Source organism: Carcharhinus amblyrhynchos, chromosome 13, assembly GCF_965287045.1.
Source record: "Carcharhinus amblyrhynchos chromosome 13, sCarAmb.v2.hapA, whole genome shotgun sequence".
NCBI classification, from domain to species: domain Eukaryota; kingdom Metazoa; phylum Chordata; class Chondrichthyes; order Carcharhiniformes; family Carcharhinidae; genus Carcharhinus; species Carcharhinus amblyrhynchos.
In genome coordinates, this window is record NC_137336.1 from 78,513,849 (window position 1) to 78,533,497 (window position 19,649).

The window sequence follows — 19,649 nt, forward strand, 5'->3', positions numbered from 1 at the left end:
GCCTCACACACCCTCCTCACTGCCTCACACACCCTCCCCACTGCCTCACACACCCTCCCCACTGCCTCACACACCCTCCCCACTGCCTCACACACCCTCCTCACTGCCTCACACACCCTCACCACTGCCTCACACACCCTCCCCACTGCCTCACACACCCTCCCCACTGCCTCACACACCCTCCCCACTGCCTCACACACCCTCCCCACTGCCTCACACACCCTCCCCACTGCCTCACACACCCTCACCAACACCTCACTCACCCTCCCCACTGCCTCACACACCCTCCCCACTGCCTCACACACCCTCCCCACTGCCTCACACACCCTCCTCACTGCCTCACACACCCTCACCAACACCTCACTCACCCTCCCCACTGCCTCACACACCCTCCCCACTGCCTCACACACCCTCCCCACTGCCTCACTCACCCTCCCCACTGCCTCACACACCCTCCCCACTGCCTCACACACCCTCCCCACTGCCTCACACACCCTCACCAACACCTCACTCACCCTCCCCACCACCTCACTCACCCTCCCCACTGCCTCACACACCCTCACCAACACCTCACTCACCCTCCCCACTGCCTCACACACCCTCACCAACACCTCACTCACCCTCCTCACTGCCTCACACACCCTCCCCACTGCCTCACACACCCTCACCAACACCTCACTCACCCTCCCCACTGCCTCACACACCCTCACCAACACCTCACTCACCCTCCCCACCACCTCACACACCCTCCCCACCACCTCACTCACCCTCACCAACACCTCACACACCCTCCCCACTGCCTCACACACCCTCCCCACCGCCTCACACACCCTCCCCACTGCCTCACACACCCTCCCCACCGCCTCACACACCCTCCCCACTGCCTCACACACCCTCCCCACTGCCTCACACACCCTCCCCACTGCCTCACACACCCTCACCAACACCTCACTCACCCTCCCCAACACCTCACACACCCTCCCCACTGCCTCACACACCCTCACCAACACCTCACTCACCCTCCCCACTGCCTCGTACACTCCCCACTGCCTCACACACCCTCCCCACTGCCTCACACACCCTCCCCACTGCCTCACACACCCTCCTCACCGCCTCACACACCCTCCCCACTGCCTCACACACCCTCGCCACTGCCTCACACACCCTCCCCACTGCCTCACACACCCTCCCCACTGCCTCACACACCCTCGCCACTGCCTCACACACCCTCCCCACTGCCTCACACACCCTCCCCACCACCTCACTCACCCTCCCCACTGCCTCACACACCCTCACCAACACCTCACTCACCCTCCCCACTGCCTCACACACCCTCCCCACTGCCTCACACACCCTCCCCACTGCCTCACACACCCTTCCCACTGCCTCACACACCCTCACCAACACCTCACACACCCTCCCCACCGCCTATCACCCTCCCCAATCAACTCTCATCGCCTACTCTCTGCCTCTCAGACTCTTCCCTCTGCCTCCAACCCCAACCCACCGCCCCTCAACCACCGCCCCGCACCTCCTCCCTCCACACCTCCACTCACAAACCCCTCCCTCTGCCCCTCTCACCTTCCCGCCGATCCTCCTCCCTCGCCTATCACATTCTCCCCACTCCCCGGCCAATCTCACCCTCCCTCGTGACCCTCCCATCTCTCTCAACACCGCCCAGATCTCCACACTGCCTCCCACACGCTCCCTCACACCTCTCAAACCCTCCCCCCACTGCTCGTCACACCCTCCCGCGCGCCCCCTCACCTTCTCCCCAATGCTCCTCACTTTTTTTTTGTGGTCACTCAAACCCTCCTCCTACCCCTTACACCTTCCCGGTACCCCCTCATGATCTCCCCAGATCCTCGCCATCGCCCCCGACACATTCCCCACGGCCCATCAGACGCTCGCCTGCCTTTTGCACTCCCCATCGCCTCTCACACCCTCTCCCGCCCTTCGCCACCGTGTCGCACTCTCCTCAATGCTTCTTATCACCCTACCACCCCTCACATACTCCCCCACCGCTGCTTACACCCACCCTACCATCTCTCACACCTTCCCTATCGCCTCTCAAACCCTCCCCAAAGTCCACCTCCCCATCCCACCGCCACTCACATCCTCCTACCAACCCTCACACACTCCCCACTGCCCCACACACCCATGCCCAGCCTCTCATACTGTCCTGCAGATCTCACCCTCCCTCATTGGTGAGGCCGCAGCTGGAGTACTGTGTGCAGTTTTGGGCGCCGCACTTACGCAAGGATATTTTGGCCTTGGAGGGAGTGCAGAGGAGGTTTACTAGGCTGATACCGGAGTTGAAGGGGGTTGAGCTATGAGGAGAGGCTGAATAAACTAGGCTTGTACTCGTTAGAGTTTAGAAGAATGAGGGGAGATCTCATTGAGACGTATAAGATGATGAATGGGATGGATAGGGTAGAGGTGGAGAGGCTCTTCCCGCTCAGAAAGGACAGTAGGACTAGGGGGCACAGCCTCAAGATAAAGGGGGGGCGGTTTAGAACGGAGTTGAGGAGGAACTTCTTCACTCAAAGGGTGGTGAATCTCTGGAATTCTCTGCCCGTTGAAGTGGTGGAGGCTGCCTCGCTCAATATTTTTAAGACGCAGGTTGATGGGTTTTTGATAAGAGAGGGGATTAAGGGTTATGGGGAGAGGGCGGGAATGTGGAGCTGAGCCACAACAGATCAGCCATGATCTTATTGAACGGCGGGGCAGGCTCGAAGGGCTAGATGGCCTACTCCTGCTCCTATTTCTTATGTTCTTATGTTTCCACTGACACCTCCGCACCACCTCTTGCACTCTCCCCACTGTCTCTCACACCCTTCTCTCCACCTCTCATACCCTCCACCACCCCTCATACCTCCCCAACACTTGTCATACACTCACAAGCTCGCTTCACGGACGAGTGAAATATAAATAAATATTTTGACCTTTTGAGAGAATAGATGCCAATTTTTTTTTTTCTCACTGGCTTCTGTCATTTGTATTCAATCCTGTTGACCAGATTTCATTTCTCACCACACACTGAAACTATGGCTAGGCAGTCAGCAAGCTTCTTCAGTAACATAACATAAGAACATAAGAAATAGGAGCAGGAGTAGGCCATCTAGCCCTTCGAGCCTGCCCCGCCATTCAATAAGATCATGGCTGATCGGTCGTGGCTCAGTTCCACTTTCCCGCCCTCTCCCCATAACCCTTAATCCCCTCTCTTATCAAAAACCCATCAACCCGCGTCTTAAAAATATTTAGCGAGGCAGCCTCCACCACTTCAACGGGCAGAGAATTCCAGAGATTCACCACCCTTTGAGTGAAGAAGTTCCTCCTCAACTCCGTTCTAAACCACCCCCCCCTTTATCTTGAGGCTGTGCCCCCTAGTCCTACTGTCCTTTCTGAGCGGGAAGAGTCTCTCCACCTCTATCCTATCCATCCCATTCATCATCTTATACGTCTCAATGAGATCTCCCCTCATTCTTCTAAACTCTAACGAGTACAAGCCTAGTTTATTCAGCCTCTCCTCATAGTTCAACCCCCTCAACTCCGGTATCAGCCTAGTAAACCTCCTCTGCACTCCCTCCAAGGCCAAAATATCCTTGCGTAAGTACGGCGCCCAAAACTGCACACAGTACTCCAGCTGCGGCCTCACCAATGCCCTATACAGCCGCAGCAAGACCTCCCTACTTTTATATTCAATCCCCCTCGCTATGAAGGCCAGCATCCCATTCGCCTTCCTGACCACCTGCTGCACCTGCAGGCTGGGTTTTTGCGACTCATGCACAAGGACCCCGAGGTCCCTCTGCACCGTCGCCTGCTGCAGTTTTTCTCCACGTAAGTAATAGTCCTTCCTACCATTCTTCCTACCAAAGTGGACCACCTCGAACTTGCCAACATTAAATTCCATTTGCCATTTCCTGGCCCATTCGCCCAGCCTATCTATTGCTAGGCTATCAACATCCATCTATTGATGAAATTTTAAACCCAGACCCTTGATATTTTACGAAGTCACATAATTTAATGCAAATATTTAATTTTCAAAAAAATATTTTCTGCACGATTCAAGTTTAGTCACCATGAGAGGCATTTATCCTTAAGATGTAGAACAGGAGACAAAAGTATATGGAGCTTTTGAAATATGACTGTTCATAGTGTGTCCACAAATTAACTGGCCATTGCAAACATGGATAATCTCCAAACAACTGCTGCTGCCGTGCCATGCACACGAGGATTCGTTGCCAAATTGGTGCTATTGTACAACACTTTTTGTTTCATTCTGCATTTAAAAAAATCCAATTATTATTGTGGGATAATTTTAAAATAGGTGCTTTGTGACACCTCCCCTGTGTCTCTGATGTGTGGTGTGTGTGTGTGGGGTGGGGGGGTGTGGGTGTGCGGGTGGAGGTGGTGGTCCTGCCATTCCCAACTAGAGGACAGCTTGGTAATGGTGTCCCACACAGTCACAGAGTCATAAAGCAAAACAACACGGAATAGGCCCATTGGCCCAACTGCTCCATGCCAATAATGGTGCCCTCCCAGCTAGTCGCGTTGCCCACATTTGGCCCACACCCCGCTAAGATGCTCACATCCATGTGCTTATCCAAACGCTTTTTAAATGTGGCTATTGAACCTACTCAACCACTTTCTCTGGAATCCCTTTCCATATATGCACCAGCCTCTGCGTGAATAATTTGCCCCTCGGGTCTATTTTAAATCTTTTCCCTCTCACCTTAAATGTATGCCCTCGTCCTTTCGTTTTCAATTCCCCTACCCTGTGTTCTTCCTGCCTCTGCCCCTCATGATGTTACATACTTCAATACGTTCATCCCCAATTCTCTTATGTTCCAAGGAATAGAACCCTAGCCTTGTCTATCTGTTCCATACAACTCAGGCCAGATAGTTCTAGCAACATCCTCATGGATCCTTTTTGCACACTTTCCAGGTTATCAATGTGTTTTCGGTAACAGGATACCAAAACTGTATGCCATACCCCAAGTGCACCGTACCAACGATGTATACAACTGTAATGTTCCAACTTCTATACTCAATGCCCAGACTGATGAAGACCAGTGTGCTAAATGACATTTACATCAACGTGTGACACGGCTTTCAATGAGCTATGTAGTTGTACTCTTTGATTACTCTGTTCCTCAGCACTCCCCAGGACCCTGTGTAAACCGTACCCTGGTTTGACTTTCCAAAATGCAACACCTCTCAATTCTCTGTATTGAAATCCAGATGCCAATCCTTGGCCCCCTTCTCCAACTGATCAAGTAATTTTTGATAACCTTCTTCTCTATCAAATAATAATTTCCCCTAATTTTGTATCATCCACAAACTTACTAACCATGTCTTGTACATTCAAAAGCCAAACTTTTTATATATGAATACGAAAAACAATTCCAACCCCTGAGGCACACCAATAATCACAAGCCTCGAGACTGAGCAACAACCTTTGACTACCTCCCTTTGCTACCTACCATCGAGCCAATTTTGAATTCAATTGGCTAGCTTTTCCTGGCTCCCATGAGACCTAACCTTCTAGACTAGTCTGCCTTGTGAGGCCTTGTCAAATCCTTGCTACAGTCCAAATAAGCAACACCGACCATCCTAATCCCATCCATGTTCTTGGTTAAGAACATAAGAAATAGGAGCAGGAGTAGGCCATCCAGCCCTTCGAGCCTGCCCCGCCATTCAATAAGATCATGGCTGATCTGTCGTGGCTCAGTTCCACTTTCCCGCCCTCTCCCCATAACCCTTAATCCCCTCGCTTATCAAAAACCCAACAACCCGCGTCTTAAAAATATTTAGCGAGGCAGCCTCCACCACTTCAACGGGCAAAACTCTTCATAAAACGCTAAACGTTTCGTCAGACAAGACTTTCCACGCACAAAGCCAGGCAGACTAATCAAACTTTGACTAGCCAAATATAGGTAGATCCTGTCCCTCATAATCCCCTGCAGTAACTTACATAGAACATAAGAACATAAGAAATAGGAGCAGGAGTAGGCCATCTAGCCCTTCGAGCCTGCCCCGCCATTCAATAAGATCATGGCTGATCTGTCGTGGCTCAGTTCCACTTTCCCGCCCTCTCCCCATAACCCTTAATCCCCTCTCTTATCAAAAACCCATCAACCCGCGTCTTAAAAATATTTAGCGAGGCAGCCTCCACCACTTCAACGGGCAGAGAATTCCAGAGATTCACCACCCTTTGAGTGAAGAAGTTTCTCCTCAACTCCGTTCTAAACCGCCCCCCCTTTTATCTTGAGGCTGTGCCCCCTAGTCCTACTGTCCTTTCTGAGCGGGAAGAGTCTCTCCACCCCTATCCTATCCATCCCATTCATCATCTTATACGTCTCAATGAGATCTCCCCTCATTCTCCTAAACTCTAACGAGTACAAGCCTAGTTTCTTTTTCAAAAATATACTTTATTCATAAAAATCTCAAGTAATCCATTGCAAATGTACAGGGCATCGAATAGCAAAGCAATGTGGAATCAAAACGTTTTTACAGATCTGTCCAAATTACAGTGTCTACATTTCAATACTTAAAAAACTATATCCATGTCTCAGATATTTACATATTTGTACTAATTACAAGAATTGCATTTCAGTTCTTAAAAATATATACATGCCTCAATAGATTTCTGTGTGCCGTTAGTGCTCAGATTGGCACACAGTTACGCAGGTCGAGGGTATTCTGCAGTTCCCGGGCCCTCGGTTTGCCTCTGTTAAAAGGCCTTACAGCGTGGCCTTTCCCCACTGTGCCTTTGCGGCAGCTGCCCCAAGCTTCAGCGCGTCCGTCAGCACGTAGTCCTGGACCTTGGAATGTGCCAGTGTGCAACACTCGGTCGAGGACAGTTCTTTCAGCTGGAAGATCAGCAAGTTTCGGGCGGACCAAAGTGCGTCCTTCACCGAGTTGATGACCTTCCAGCAGCAGTTGATATTTGTCTGGGTGTGCGCCCCCGGAAACAGCCTGTAGAGCACAGAGTCCCGTGTCACCAAGCTGCTCGGGACGAACCTCAACAAATACCACTGCATCTCGCTCCAGACCTTCTTTGCAAAGGCACATTCCAGAAGGAGGTGTGCGACCGTCTCATCAGCCCCGCAGCCACTTCGAGGGCAGCGTGCGGTGATGTTGAGACCTCGAGCGTGCATAAAGGATCTGACGGGGAGTGCCCTTCTCACCACCAGCCAAGCCAGATCTTGGTGCTTGTTTGTCAGTTCTGGTGATGAGGCGTTCTGCCAGATGACACTGACAGTCTGCCCAGGGAACCATCCGACAGGATCCGCCGTCTCCTTTTCTCTCAGGGCCCCAAGGACGTTACGCGCTGACCATTGCTTAATCGCCCTGTGGTCAAAGGTGTGTTTGCGGAAAAATTTCTCCACGAAGGACAGGTGCTGCGGGACGGTCCAACTACTCGTACCGTTCCGCGGCAGTGTGGCCAGACCCATCCTTCGCAACACTCGGGACAGGTAGAACCTCAAAAAGTAGTGGCACTTGCTGTTGGTGTACCGAGGATCTACGCACAGCTTGATGCAGCCGCACACAAAGGTAGCCATCAGGATGAGGGCAGCGTTGGGAATGTCTTTCCCTCCGTTCTCTGGAGATTTGTGCATCGCCTCCCTCCGGACACGATCCATCTTTGATCTCCAGATAAACTTGAAGATGGCCTGGGTCACTGCTGCAGCGCAGGATTTGGGGATAGGCCACACCTGCGCCACGTACAACAACACGGACAGCAACTCGCACCGGATCACCAGGTTTTTCCCTGTGATGGAGAGCGAGCGTTGCTCCCACAAGCCCAGTTTCTGCCTGGCTTTGGCGATGCGCTCCTCCCAGTTTTTGGCGCATGCCCCTGCCGCTCCAAACCATATCCCCAGCACCTTCAGGTAATCTGCCCTGACGGTGAAGGGGACAAAGGATTTGTCGGCCCAGTTCCCAAAGAACATGGCCTCGCTCTTTCCCTGGTTGACTTTGGCTCCCGAGGCCGGCTCGAACTGCTCACAGACCTGGAGGAGCCTGCGAACAGACGATGGGTCCGAGCAGAAGACAGCCACGTCATCCATGTACAGGGAGGCTTTGACCTGCGTGCCTCCGCTGCCTGGGTTTGTCACCCCTTTGATGCCTGGGTCGCTTCTGAGGGCCTGGGCAAAGGCTTCAACGCAACACACAAAAAGGACAGGGGCAGGCCTGTCTGACTCCAGGCCTGATTTGGAAGCTATCTGTTTCCCACCCGTTGACTGAGACTGCGCTACTGATGTCTTGTGTAGAGCAGCCGGATCCAATTGCGGATTCCCTCCCCAAAGCCCATTTTGGACAGCACGTCCATCATGTAGCTGTGCGATATTCTGTCAAACGCCTTCTCCTGGTCGAGGCGGATGAGGCATGTATCCACCTGCCTGTCCTGCACGTAGGCGATCGTATCCCTGAGTAGCGCCAGGCTGTCAGAGATCTTCCTGCCGGGTACAGCACAGGTTTGATCAGGATGGATCACTGACCCCAGAGCAGACTTGACCCGGTTGGCGATGACTTTGGCCAGAATTTTGTAATCCACGTTCAATAGCGAAATGGGTCGCCAATTCCGAATTTCTTCCCTCTTCCCCTTCTGCTTGTAGATGAGGGTGATGATGCCTTTCCTCATGGATTCTGACAGCCTACCCTCCAGAAGCATACTCTCGTATATTTCCAGGAGGTCCGGGCCTGTCAAGTCCCACAATGCCGAGTAAAACTCCGCCGGTAAGCCGTCGCTTCCGGGAGTTTTACCCTTCTGCAAGGACTCGACGGCCTTGGTCAGCTCGTCCAGAGATACCGGTCTCTCCAGGCTGTCCCGCTCACCGTCGTCTAAGACCTGAGTGATAGACGACAGGAAAGACTGGGAGGCCTTGCTGTCTGTCGGCTTCAGGTCATACAGTCCGGCATAGAAGGATTTGCAGATCCTCAGTATGTCAGACTGCGATGACCCCACTGAGCCATCCTCTTCCTTCAGCCTGCTGATCACAGAGGTTTCTCTGTGTACCTTTTGGAAGAAGAAACGTGAGCACTTTTCGTCCTGCTCCACTGAGCGGACCCTGGACCGGATGATGACCTTGGCGGCCTCCAAGGCAAAGAGCAAGGCTTGCTGGCTCTTCACCTCCTGGAGCTCCTCCCTGACATCGACCCCCATCGACTGCAGTTGGAGCAGTTCCTGCATGCTTTCCTGGAGTCCGGACATGTCCCCCCCCGTCTCTCCCTGGCCTTCTGAACCCCTTTGCGAATGAAGAACCTCTTGATGTTGTCTTTGATGGTTTCCCCCCAGAGCGATGGAGACTCAAAGAAGAGTTTGACGGTCCTCCAACCGTGGTAAACCCTCCTGAGTTCCTCGGGGTTCTCTGGGGTCAACAGTTCTACATTCAGCTTCCAGGACCCCCTGCCCACTTCCTGGTTTGCCTGCAGCTGACAGTGGGCCAGCAGGAGGCAGTGGTGAGAGAAGAACGCCAGCCTGACGTCGGTGGGCCTGACCATGAGCGCGCGGGACACAAACATAAAGTCGATCCTGGAGCGAACCGACCCGTCGGGCCACGACCACGTGTACCTGCGCCGCCCTCCATCTGCTGGGTTGCTGAAGGCGTCAAGCAGCTTGGCATCTTTGACCGTCTCCAGCAGGGCTTCTGGACGTAGCGTCCAGTTTGTTTTCCAGCCCTGCTGGATCGGTCGGCCTTGTCTAGGATACAACTGAAGTCCCCGCCCAGAATGACCGGCCTGGAGGTGGTGAGCAGCAGTGGCAGCTGCTCAAAAAACCGCCAGCCTCTTGGTTTTGACGGCAGGGGATTACACATTGATCAACCTGAGAGGGCAGGTTTTGTACGTGACGTCTGCTACGAGAAGGCGTCCCCCCCACCACCTCCCTAACTTCGGAGATGGCGAAGCCACCTCCCCGCAGCAGGATGCCCAGGCCCGAGGAACGGCAGTCGTTCCCACCTGACCAGGCGGACGGTCCGTGGGACCCACACACTCGCCCACTGCCTGTAGCCGCTGAGGTGAGGGATCCCACACTCCCGCAGGAACAGCAGGTCGGCTTTGACGTTGGCCAGGTAGGATAATGTGGGCGCACATCTCAACCCGTCCTTGACGCTGCGTACGTTAACCGAGGCAAACTTAAAAGACATTTTTAAAGTACAAAAAGATTTGGCAGTTCTTAAGAACATAAGAACATAAGAAATAGGAGCAGGAGTAGGCCATCTAGCCCTTCGAGCCTGCCCCGCCATTCAATAAGATCATGGCTGATCTGTTGTGGCTCAGTTCCACATTCCCGCCCTCTCCCCATAACCCTTAATCCCCTCTCTTATCAAGAACCCATCAACCCGCTTCTTAAAAATATTTAGCGAGGCAGCCTCCACCACTTCAACGGGCAGAGAATTCCAGAGATTCACCACCCTTTGAGTGAAGAAGTTTCTCCTCAACTCCGTTCTAAACCGCCTCCCCTTTATCTTGAGGCTGTGCCCCCTAGTCCTACTGTCTTTTTTGAGCGGGAAGAGTCTCTCCACCTCTATCCTATCCATCCCATTCATCATCTTATACGTCTCAATGAGATCTCCCCTCATTCTTCTAAACTCTTAAGTTCTTACGTGTCCATTGGTTAGCATGCACCCGGTTCCGCATTCCTGTGGCGCTGACGAAGTTCTGCAGGGCGGCAGGGCTGATATATCCGTCCGAACCTGCCTCAAATCCTCGCCGGAGACCGGGTGACATTGTCGGAGTCATGGATGGTCTGCTGCTGCTGCGATGGCGTCGGTTCTCCCCGTCACCTGTGGATTCTTCGTCGCTTTTGAAAAGAGCCTCTTGCGGTTCTGTTGTCGCCTGGCAGCTTTTCTCTCATCATCTGAGGAGACGTCACCGTCGAAGGGGTCTCGCTGCCACGGATTTCCTTTTCCGTACCTTTCTCCTGGGTTTGACGTTCAGCCAGGGGCTCTCGAGCTCCGCGCTCTCCTGTTCCATGGCTTCGGCGCCCTCTGCTGGTGGTGCTGACGATGCGTCCTCCTGCTGCACTGGGGGGGGGGGGGGGGGTCCACTCGTCCTTCCGAAGCCTTTTCCGGGCCTGCTTCTGGACCGGTCGTCTGTCCCTCTGAGGTGGCGCGGACGCTTGCCTTCTTCACTCCGCCTCCGGTGATCTGGGCGTTAAGTGGCCTTCCGCTTGGGGCAGGCTCTGTAGACGTGGCCGGCCTCCCCACACAGGTTGCAACGTTTGCTGTCCTTGCAGTCCTTTGTCACGCGCCCCTCCATCAAGCAGTTTCTGCAAAAGGTGGTGCTGCAGCTCGCGGCAAAATGGCCGGTTTTGCCGCAGATTCGGCACACTCGAGGCTGTCCCGCGTAGTACAGGAAGCCTCGATTCCACCCGATGGCAAAATTGGAGGGCGGGTGCAGGAGGCCTCCGTTGGGGTCAGTCCTGAGAGTCACTCTTACAGGTCCAGATTCCGTACTTGTCCATCACGTCCGCGCTCTCACCCTTCACCTCCACGTACCTGGAGAGGAGCGTCAGCCACAGGGACGTAGGGGTTATACATTTGGAACGTGATAACCCGGTTCCGCTGGGACGGCACGGTGAACAGGGGCTCCGCCTTCAGGATGGAGAGGGGCCCCTCTTTGCCTTTCTCCTTGAGGGCTGTCAGGAACTTGAGGCCTCCTGACAGGCTCCTGAAGCTGACGTCCACGTAGGGCTGGTTGTTGTATTCAGCCACACCGTAGACGTCTGCTGCCTGGAATCCGCAGCACTCAAACAGTACCTTCTTCACCACGAAGTCTCGGCCCACGGGCGAGTCTCCTCCTGAAGCCTTCGCCCGGATGGTGTTGGGCAGTCCTTGGCCTGTAGCTTTCGATGCAGCTGCAGCCATGGCTCGGTGACACTGAGTCGTACTGTACCGGCGTTAGGTCCAAGCCAGAGGCTTGAAACCAGCATTAAGATCCACCAATAGCAGCAGAGCTCAAGTGTTGTAGACGGTCTTCTCCCGGTCGTCTGACGCCTGCTTCCACAACGCCCATCGAGATCCGATAGCTCTTTGCGAAATCCGAGCCTCAGGCTAAGAACACTTGTAGAAAGTGAGAACATAAGAACATAACAACATAAGAAATAGGAGCAGGAGTAGGCCATCTGGCCCTACGAGCCTGCCCCGCCATTCAATAAGATCATGGCTGATCTGTCGTGGCTCAGTTCCACATTCCCGCCCTCTCCCCATAACCCTTAATCCCCTCTCTTATCAAAAACCCATCAACCCGCTTCTTAAAAATATTTAGCGAGGCAGCCTCCACCACTTCAACGGGCAGAGAATTCCAGAGATTCACCACCCTTTGAGTGAAGAAGTTCCTCCTCAACTCCGTTCTAAACCGCCCCCCCTTTATCTTGAGGCTGTGCCCCCTAGTCCTACTGTCTTTTTTGAGCGGGAAGAGTCTTTCCACCTCTATCCTATCCATCCCATTCATCATCTTATACGTCTCAATGAGATCTCCCCTCATTCTTCTAAACTCTAACGAGTACAAGCCTAGTTTATTCAGCCTCTCCTCATAGCTCAATCCCCTCAACTCCGGTATCAGCCTAGTAAACCTCCTCTGCACTCCCTCCAAGGCCAAAATATCCTTGCGCAGGTGCGGCGCCCAAAACTGCACACAGTACTCCAGCTGCGGCCTCACCAATGCCCTATACAGCTGCAGCAAGACCTCCCTACTTTTATATTCAATCCCCCTCGCTATGAAGGCCAGCATCGCATTCGCCTTCCTGACCACCTGCTGCACCTGCAAGCTGGGTTTTTGCGACTCATGCACAAGGACCCCGAGGTCCCTCTGCACCGTCGCCTGCTGCAGTTTTTCGCCCCGTAAGTACTAGTCCTTCCTACCATTCTTCCTACCAAAGTGGACCACCTCACACTTGCCAACATTAAATTCCATTTGCCATTTCCTGGCCCATTCACCCAGCCTATCTAGATCCTTCTGCAGACTCTCCACACCCTCCGCACAATTTGCCGTTCCCCCAATCTTGGTGTCATCAGCAAATTTCGACACCCTACACTCGGTTCCCTCCTCCAGATCATCTATATAAATGGTAAATAGCTGAACGGCTCCCAGTCTGAGGCCAGTCAGTTTGTATGGAGTACACCCGAGCAACTGACCCAATCCTGAAGGGGTGGACGCTCAACCGGCTTAGTTATCACCGTTAGGTTTCCACCGGCGGCAACCCCCTTCGAGGAGACACCTCTAAACTGATAAGAACAGATACTACACTTGATCTTAGCCAAAAGGCCGAGAAGCGAAACAGATACTACACTTGATCTTAGCTTCAGCCTCTCCTCATAGCTCAACCCCTTTAACTCCGGTATCAGCCTAGTAAACCTCCTCTGCAATCCCTCCAACAACCCACCATTGATATCAGGCTCACCGGACTGTAATTACCTGGCTTGTCTTTGCTACTGTTCTTGAGCAACAGGACAACATTAGCCACCCTCCAGTCTTCTGAAACTTTACCAGTGGCAAAATACGAAACAAATATCTCTGGAAGGGCCTGCGCAATTTCTTCACTATCCTCCCACAAAATCTGAGAATGCCTGGATCAGGCCCAGAGGATTTATTCACCTTAATACGTTTTAAGATTGCAGATACATCCTCTTTAATGATATGTATGTAGCCCAATAAATCACCATCTGTTTCCATTATTTCTTTAGCACTTATGATGTTGTCTGCAGTAAGTAAAGATGCAAAACTTCCATTCCAATTTCTCACCCATTTCCTGTGACTGCACACACAGACTGATCTTTAAGGGGAACTATTATCTTTCTAATCATCTTTTTATTATAATATAACTATAGAAACTCATTGGATTTTCTTTAACTTTACCTGCCAGATTCATCTCCTGCCCTCTTTTTGCCCTCCTGAATTCTGTCCTAAGTGCACTCTTGCATCTTTTTTATAGTCATCACTTGTCTCTGATTGCCTAAACCCAATGTATACTTCCGTCTTTCTCCTAATCAGAGCCTTAATGTCCCTCGTCAGCCAGCGATTGCTAAACTTGCCAACCTTTCCCTTCATCCTAACAAGAATATATTGCGCCTGGACTCTTGATGTCACAGCTTTGAAAGCCTCCCATTTGCCAGTTGGTCCTTTCAGTTCAAACAGGAAAACGCAGTCGATCTCTCCTAAACCCGACCTGATGCCCCCAAAAATGGCCCTGCTCCAGTTTACGACCTTAACCTGTGGACCCGTCCTCTATTTTTCCATAGTTAATCTTAAACTCATATTGTTATGGTCACTGGACCCGTGTGTGTGTGTGATTCCGACACTCTCCACTAGAAGGCATATGGCAAAGGTGCTTGTGTGTTCTTCTGTCACTCTCATTAGAGGGCAGATTGGTACAAAATATGGGTGTCTGGATCTTTGCAAAGTCTACATTCTGATTTGAAATGTGTCCTTTCTCGTTCCTGCACCGTTCTAAGTCTGGTCTCGATGCCATTTCACCTTTGAAGGTTTATGTTGGATCTTCACAGCTCTCGAACAACCAGAATTTCATATTGCTACAGTGAGTTGAGGACGGGGAACTTAGGTTTCAATGGCGATTATTATAATATCAAAACTTCTCAAACATAAGAACATAACATAAGAACATAAGAAATAGGAGCAGGAGTAGGCCACCTAGCCCTTCGAGCCTGCCCCGCCATTCAATAAGATCATGGCTGATCTGTCGTGGCTCAGTTCCACATTCCCGCCCTCTCCCCATAACCCTTAATCCCCTCTCTTATCAAAAACCCATCATCCCGCGTCTTAAAAATATTTAGCGAGGCAGCCTCCACCACTTCAACGGGCAGAGAATTCCAGAGATTCACCACCCTTTGATTGAAGAAGTTCCTCCTCAACTCCGTTCTAAACCGCCCCCCCCTTTATCTTGAGGCTGTGCCCCCTAGTCCTACTGTCTTTTCTGAGCGGGAAGAGTCTCTCCACCTCTATCCTATCCATCCCATTCATCATCTTATACGTCTCAATGAGATCTCCCCTCATTCTTCTAAACTCTAACGAGTACAAGCCCAGTTTATTCAGCCTCTCCTCATAGCTCAACCCCCTCAACTCCGGCATCAGCCTAGTAAACCTCCTCTGCACTCCCTCCAAGGCCAAAATATCCTTGCGTAAGTACGGCGACCAAAACTGCACACAGTACTCCAGCTGCGGCCTCACCAATGCCCTATACAGCTGCAGCAAGACCTCCCTACTTTTATATTCAATCCCCCTCGCTATGAAGGCCAGCATCCCATTCGCCTTCCTGACCACCTGCTGCACCTGCAGGCTGGGTTTTTGCGACTCATGCACAAGGACCCCGAGGTCCCTCTGCACCGTCGCCTGCTGCAGTTTTTCTCCACGTAAGTAATAGTCCTTCCTACCATTATTCCTACCAAAGTGGACCACCTCGCACTTGCCAACATTAAATTCCATTTGCCATTTCCTGGCCCATTCGCCCAGCCTATCTAGATCCTTCTGCAGACTCTCCACACCCTCCGCGCAATTTGCCGTTCCACCAATCTTGGTGTCATCAGCAAATTTCGACACCCTACAAGGAAGTGAAGTAAGCAAGTTCAGCCCTTTGAAACTGCTCTGCCATTCAATCAGATCATGGCTGATCTCTCCCTTCTCCAAAATCCATCACCCCACCTGGTTCCCATATCCATCTTCCCTTTTTTCATTAGAAATAGTCTTTAGAAACTATTCAACGAATCAGACTCCAGCGGGATATTGGGCAGCGAGTTCCAGACAATCACTACCTTCTGCGAGAAATATTTCCTCCTCATGACAGTTTTAAATCCACCGATTCACAAACTATACTGTGACCTGTTGTTCGAGATTCCCCCATACGAGGCGACATTTGGTCTACAGTTACCTTATCAATCCCGTTTTAACAAAGAACAAAGAACAACATGGCACAGGAAACAGGCCCTTTGGCCCTACAAGCCCGCACCACCATTTTAACATTCAGAGAGTGCCCTCTTCTACCTGTGACCTTCATCTACACCTATAGGACTCTACAATAAAGGTGTGCTAATTTAGAGAATTATAACCAGATTGAGGGACGCCCAATTTAGAGACAATTTGTTACACCAATCAGCCTAAGAGCACATCTTTGGGGTGTGGGAGGAAACCGGAGCACCCGGAGAAAACCCACGCAAGCACAAGGAGAATGTGCAAACTCCCACAGACACCGGCCCAAATCCATGTGTCTGCACAGCAAACAGTGATAGTCACTGAGCTATCATGTTGCCCATCAGTTGGCCCAGTTTAAGCGTACACTAGCGACGTGAAGCGGTAGGCCAAACTCGAAGCAACAGATAAGAGCAGCCCTCGCACGACCCATCGCGTGTATGCCCCTTGTTGGACAACAAGGCAGACCGAATCACTTGTGGATGTAAAAAAGACATCAATGAACATACAAAACTTATACAGACATTCACGGAAGATGCCCAGAAGCTCAAACGTAAGACAGGTGAGCCGCAAAGTATGTTGGACAGCCCATAGGAATCTATTGATTCCCAGGAATGTCCTGAGGCTCTTGATCCAATATATAAATTATATATACTAGAGCGACAGATGGGTAATATCAATACCAGAGGTAAACACACACACAAAAAAGAAATCTCACTGTAAATACCATACAGATGTATAGAAATACTGTGGTTGGCTGCCCTTTGAACTGGAAGGCTGTAAGGCTGGCCAATAAATGATGACCCAGCAAGCCACACTCACATCCACATGATAGAGGCAGATTATGTCTATGGAAAATCATACTGATGTACAGGACAGTCTTTCCAAAATAATTCTAAACGTAGCAGTTGTCATGTAGAAAGATCATTCTTTAAATGTCATGTAATTGTGAAGAAGAAAAGATGTACAGTCTATGTTCTCATCTTTCTTCATCTGAACAGACTTAAAGATCGTTTTGATTTACTATTGTCCAACTATTGGAAAATACGATTAAAAAATAGCTCAGTACGCAATACCACGTTAAACAAGCACTTAAGTTTGGTCTCATTCTGTTGTAAACTTTGTAGATTCACCTGAGGGCTAAAAGATGCAAGGAAGCTCATACAGCAATATTAAGGCAAATGGGAGAGATGTTGCCGAAGGTTTCGTCCTGCACTCATCAGAGCAAAAGCAAGAACGTCACATTACAAATGGTCATAAATTTTACACCAAAGGAGAACAAAGCACAGATAGTTCAGCAAGACGGCACATGGGAACTGCAGCATGCGACGGTGCAGAAGGACCTCGGGGTCCTTGTGCATGAGTTGCAAAAACCCAGCCTGCAGGTGCAGCAGGTGGTCAGGAAGGCGAATGGGATGCTGGCCTTCATAGCGAGGGGGATTGAATATAAAAGTAGGGAGGTCTTGCTGCAGCTGTATAGGGCATTGGTGAGGCCGCAGCTGGAGTACTGTGTGCAGTTTTGGGCGCCGCACCTGCGCAAGGATATTTTGGCCTTGGAGGGAGTGCAGAGGAGGTTTACTAGGCTGATACCGGAGTTGAGGGGGTTGAGCTATGAGGAGAGGCTGAATAAACTAGGCTTGTACTCGCTAGAGTTTAGAAGAATGAGGGGAGATCTCATTGAGACGTATAAGATGATGAATGGGATGGATAGGATAGAGGTGGAGAGACTCTTCCCACTCAGAAAGGACAGTAGGACTAGAGGGCACAGCCTCAAGATAAAGGGGGGGCGGTTTAGAACAGAGTTGAGGAGGAACTTCTTCACTCAAAGGGTGGTGAATCTCTGGAATTCTCTGCCCGTTGAAGTGGTGGAGGCTACCTCACTCAATATTTTTAAGACGCGGGTTGATGGGTTTTTGATAAGAGAGGGGATTAAGGGTTATGGGGAGAGGGCGGGAATGTGGAACTGAGCCACGACAGAACAGCCATGATCTTATTGAATGGCGGGGCAGGCTCGAAGGGCTAGATGGCCTACTCCTGCTCCTATTTCTTATGTTCTTATGTTCTTATAAAGGCATATATGTGAGATTCTGACATTCTCCACTAGAGGGCAGATTCGTAAATGTGTAAGTGTGTGATTCTGGTATTCTCGCATCAGTCTCGCAGCGGACACAGAGGAATTCATCAGGCGAATGAGGCTGCGGGAGTTTTTCCACAAACCCCAAGAGGCCAGCAACGAACACAATGAGACAGTCGATGAACCAGAACAGCCGACAGAGAGATCCGCAGTGTAACAGCCTAAGAGGAAGGAATCCAATTGGACTCCTCCGGAAGGCCACTGCCCTCGACTGGACTTGTATGCCCAAACCATCAGGAGGTGCGTTAACACCAGATTCATCAGCCGCACTCACAAGACAGCCCCGAACATCACCCAAGCACAACGCAACGCCATCCACGCTCTCAAGACAAACCGCAACATTGTCATTAAACCAGCAGACAAAGGAGGGGCCATCGTCATACTGAACAGAACGGATTACTGTAAAGAAGTGTACCGACAACTAAACAATGAGGAACACTACAGACAATTACCCACAGATCCGACCAAAGAACACGCTCGTCAACTCAACAATCTGATCAAGACCTTTGATCCGGACCTTCAGAGCACCCTCCGTGCTCTCATTCCACGTACTCCCCGCATTGGAGATCTCTACTGCCTCCCAAAGATACACAAGGCAAACACACCTGGCCGTCCCATCGTATCGGGCAATGGAACTCTGTGTGAGAACCTCTCCGGCTACGTCGAGGGCATCCTGAAACCCATTGTACAAAGAACCCCCAGCTTTTGTCGCGACACTACGGACTTCCAACAGAAACTCAGCACACATGGAGCAGTTGAACCAGGGACACTCCTCGTCACAATGGATGTCTCAGCGCTCTACACCAACATCCCCCACGACGATGGCATTGCTGCGACTGCCTCAGTACTCAATGCTGACAACTGCCAGTTTCCAGATGCAATTTTACAACTCATCCGCTTTATCCTGGACCACAATGTCTTCACCTTCAACAACCAGTTTTTCATCCAGACACATGGAACAGCCATGGGGGCCAAATTTGCGCCTCAATATGCCAACATCTTCATGCACAGGTTCGAACAAGACTTCCTCACTGCACAGAATCTTCAACCGATGCTGTACACTAGATACATCGATGACATTTTCTTCCTCTGGCCTCATGGTGAACAATCACTGAAACAACTATATGATGATATCAACAAATTCCACCCCACCATCAGACTCACCATGGACTATTCCCCAGAATCAGTTGCATTCTTGGACACACGCATCTCCATTAAGGACGGTCACCTCAGCACCTCACTGTACCACAAGCCCACAGACAATCTCACAATGCTCCACTTCTCCAGTTTCCACCCTAAACATGTTAAAGAAGCCATTCCCTATGGACAAGCCCTCCCTATACACAGGATTTGCTCAGATGAGGAGGATCGTGACAGACACCTCCAGACCCTGAAAGATGCCCTCGTAAGAACAGGATATGGTGCTCGACTCATAGATCAGCAGTTTCGATGCGCCACAGCGAAAAACCGCACCGATCTCCTCAGAAGACAAACACGGGACACAGTGGACAGAGTTCCCTTCGTCGTCCAGTACTTCCCCGGAGCGGAGAAGCTACGACATCTTCTCCGGAGTCTTCAACACATC

General features: G+C 51.3%; 1 pseudogene; it reads right to left on the reverse strand.

The window, feature by feature from the left end:
• Positions 1–13,154: 13,154 nt before the first annotated feature.
• Positions 13,155–13,287, reverse strand: LOC145352028 (U2 spliceosomal RNA; annotated as a pseudogene).
• Positions 13,288–19,649: the final 6,362 nt, after the last annotated feature.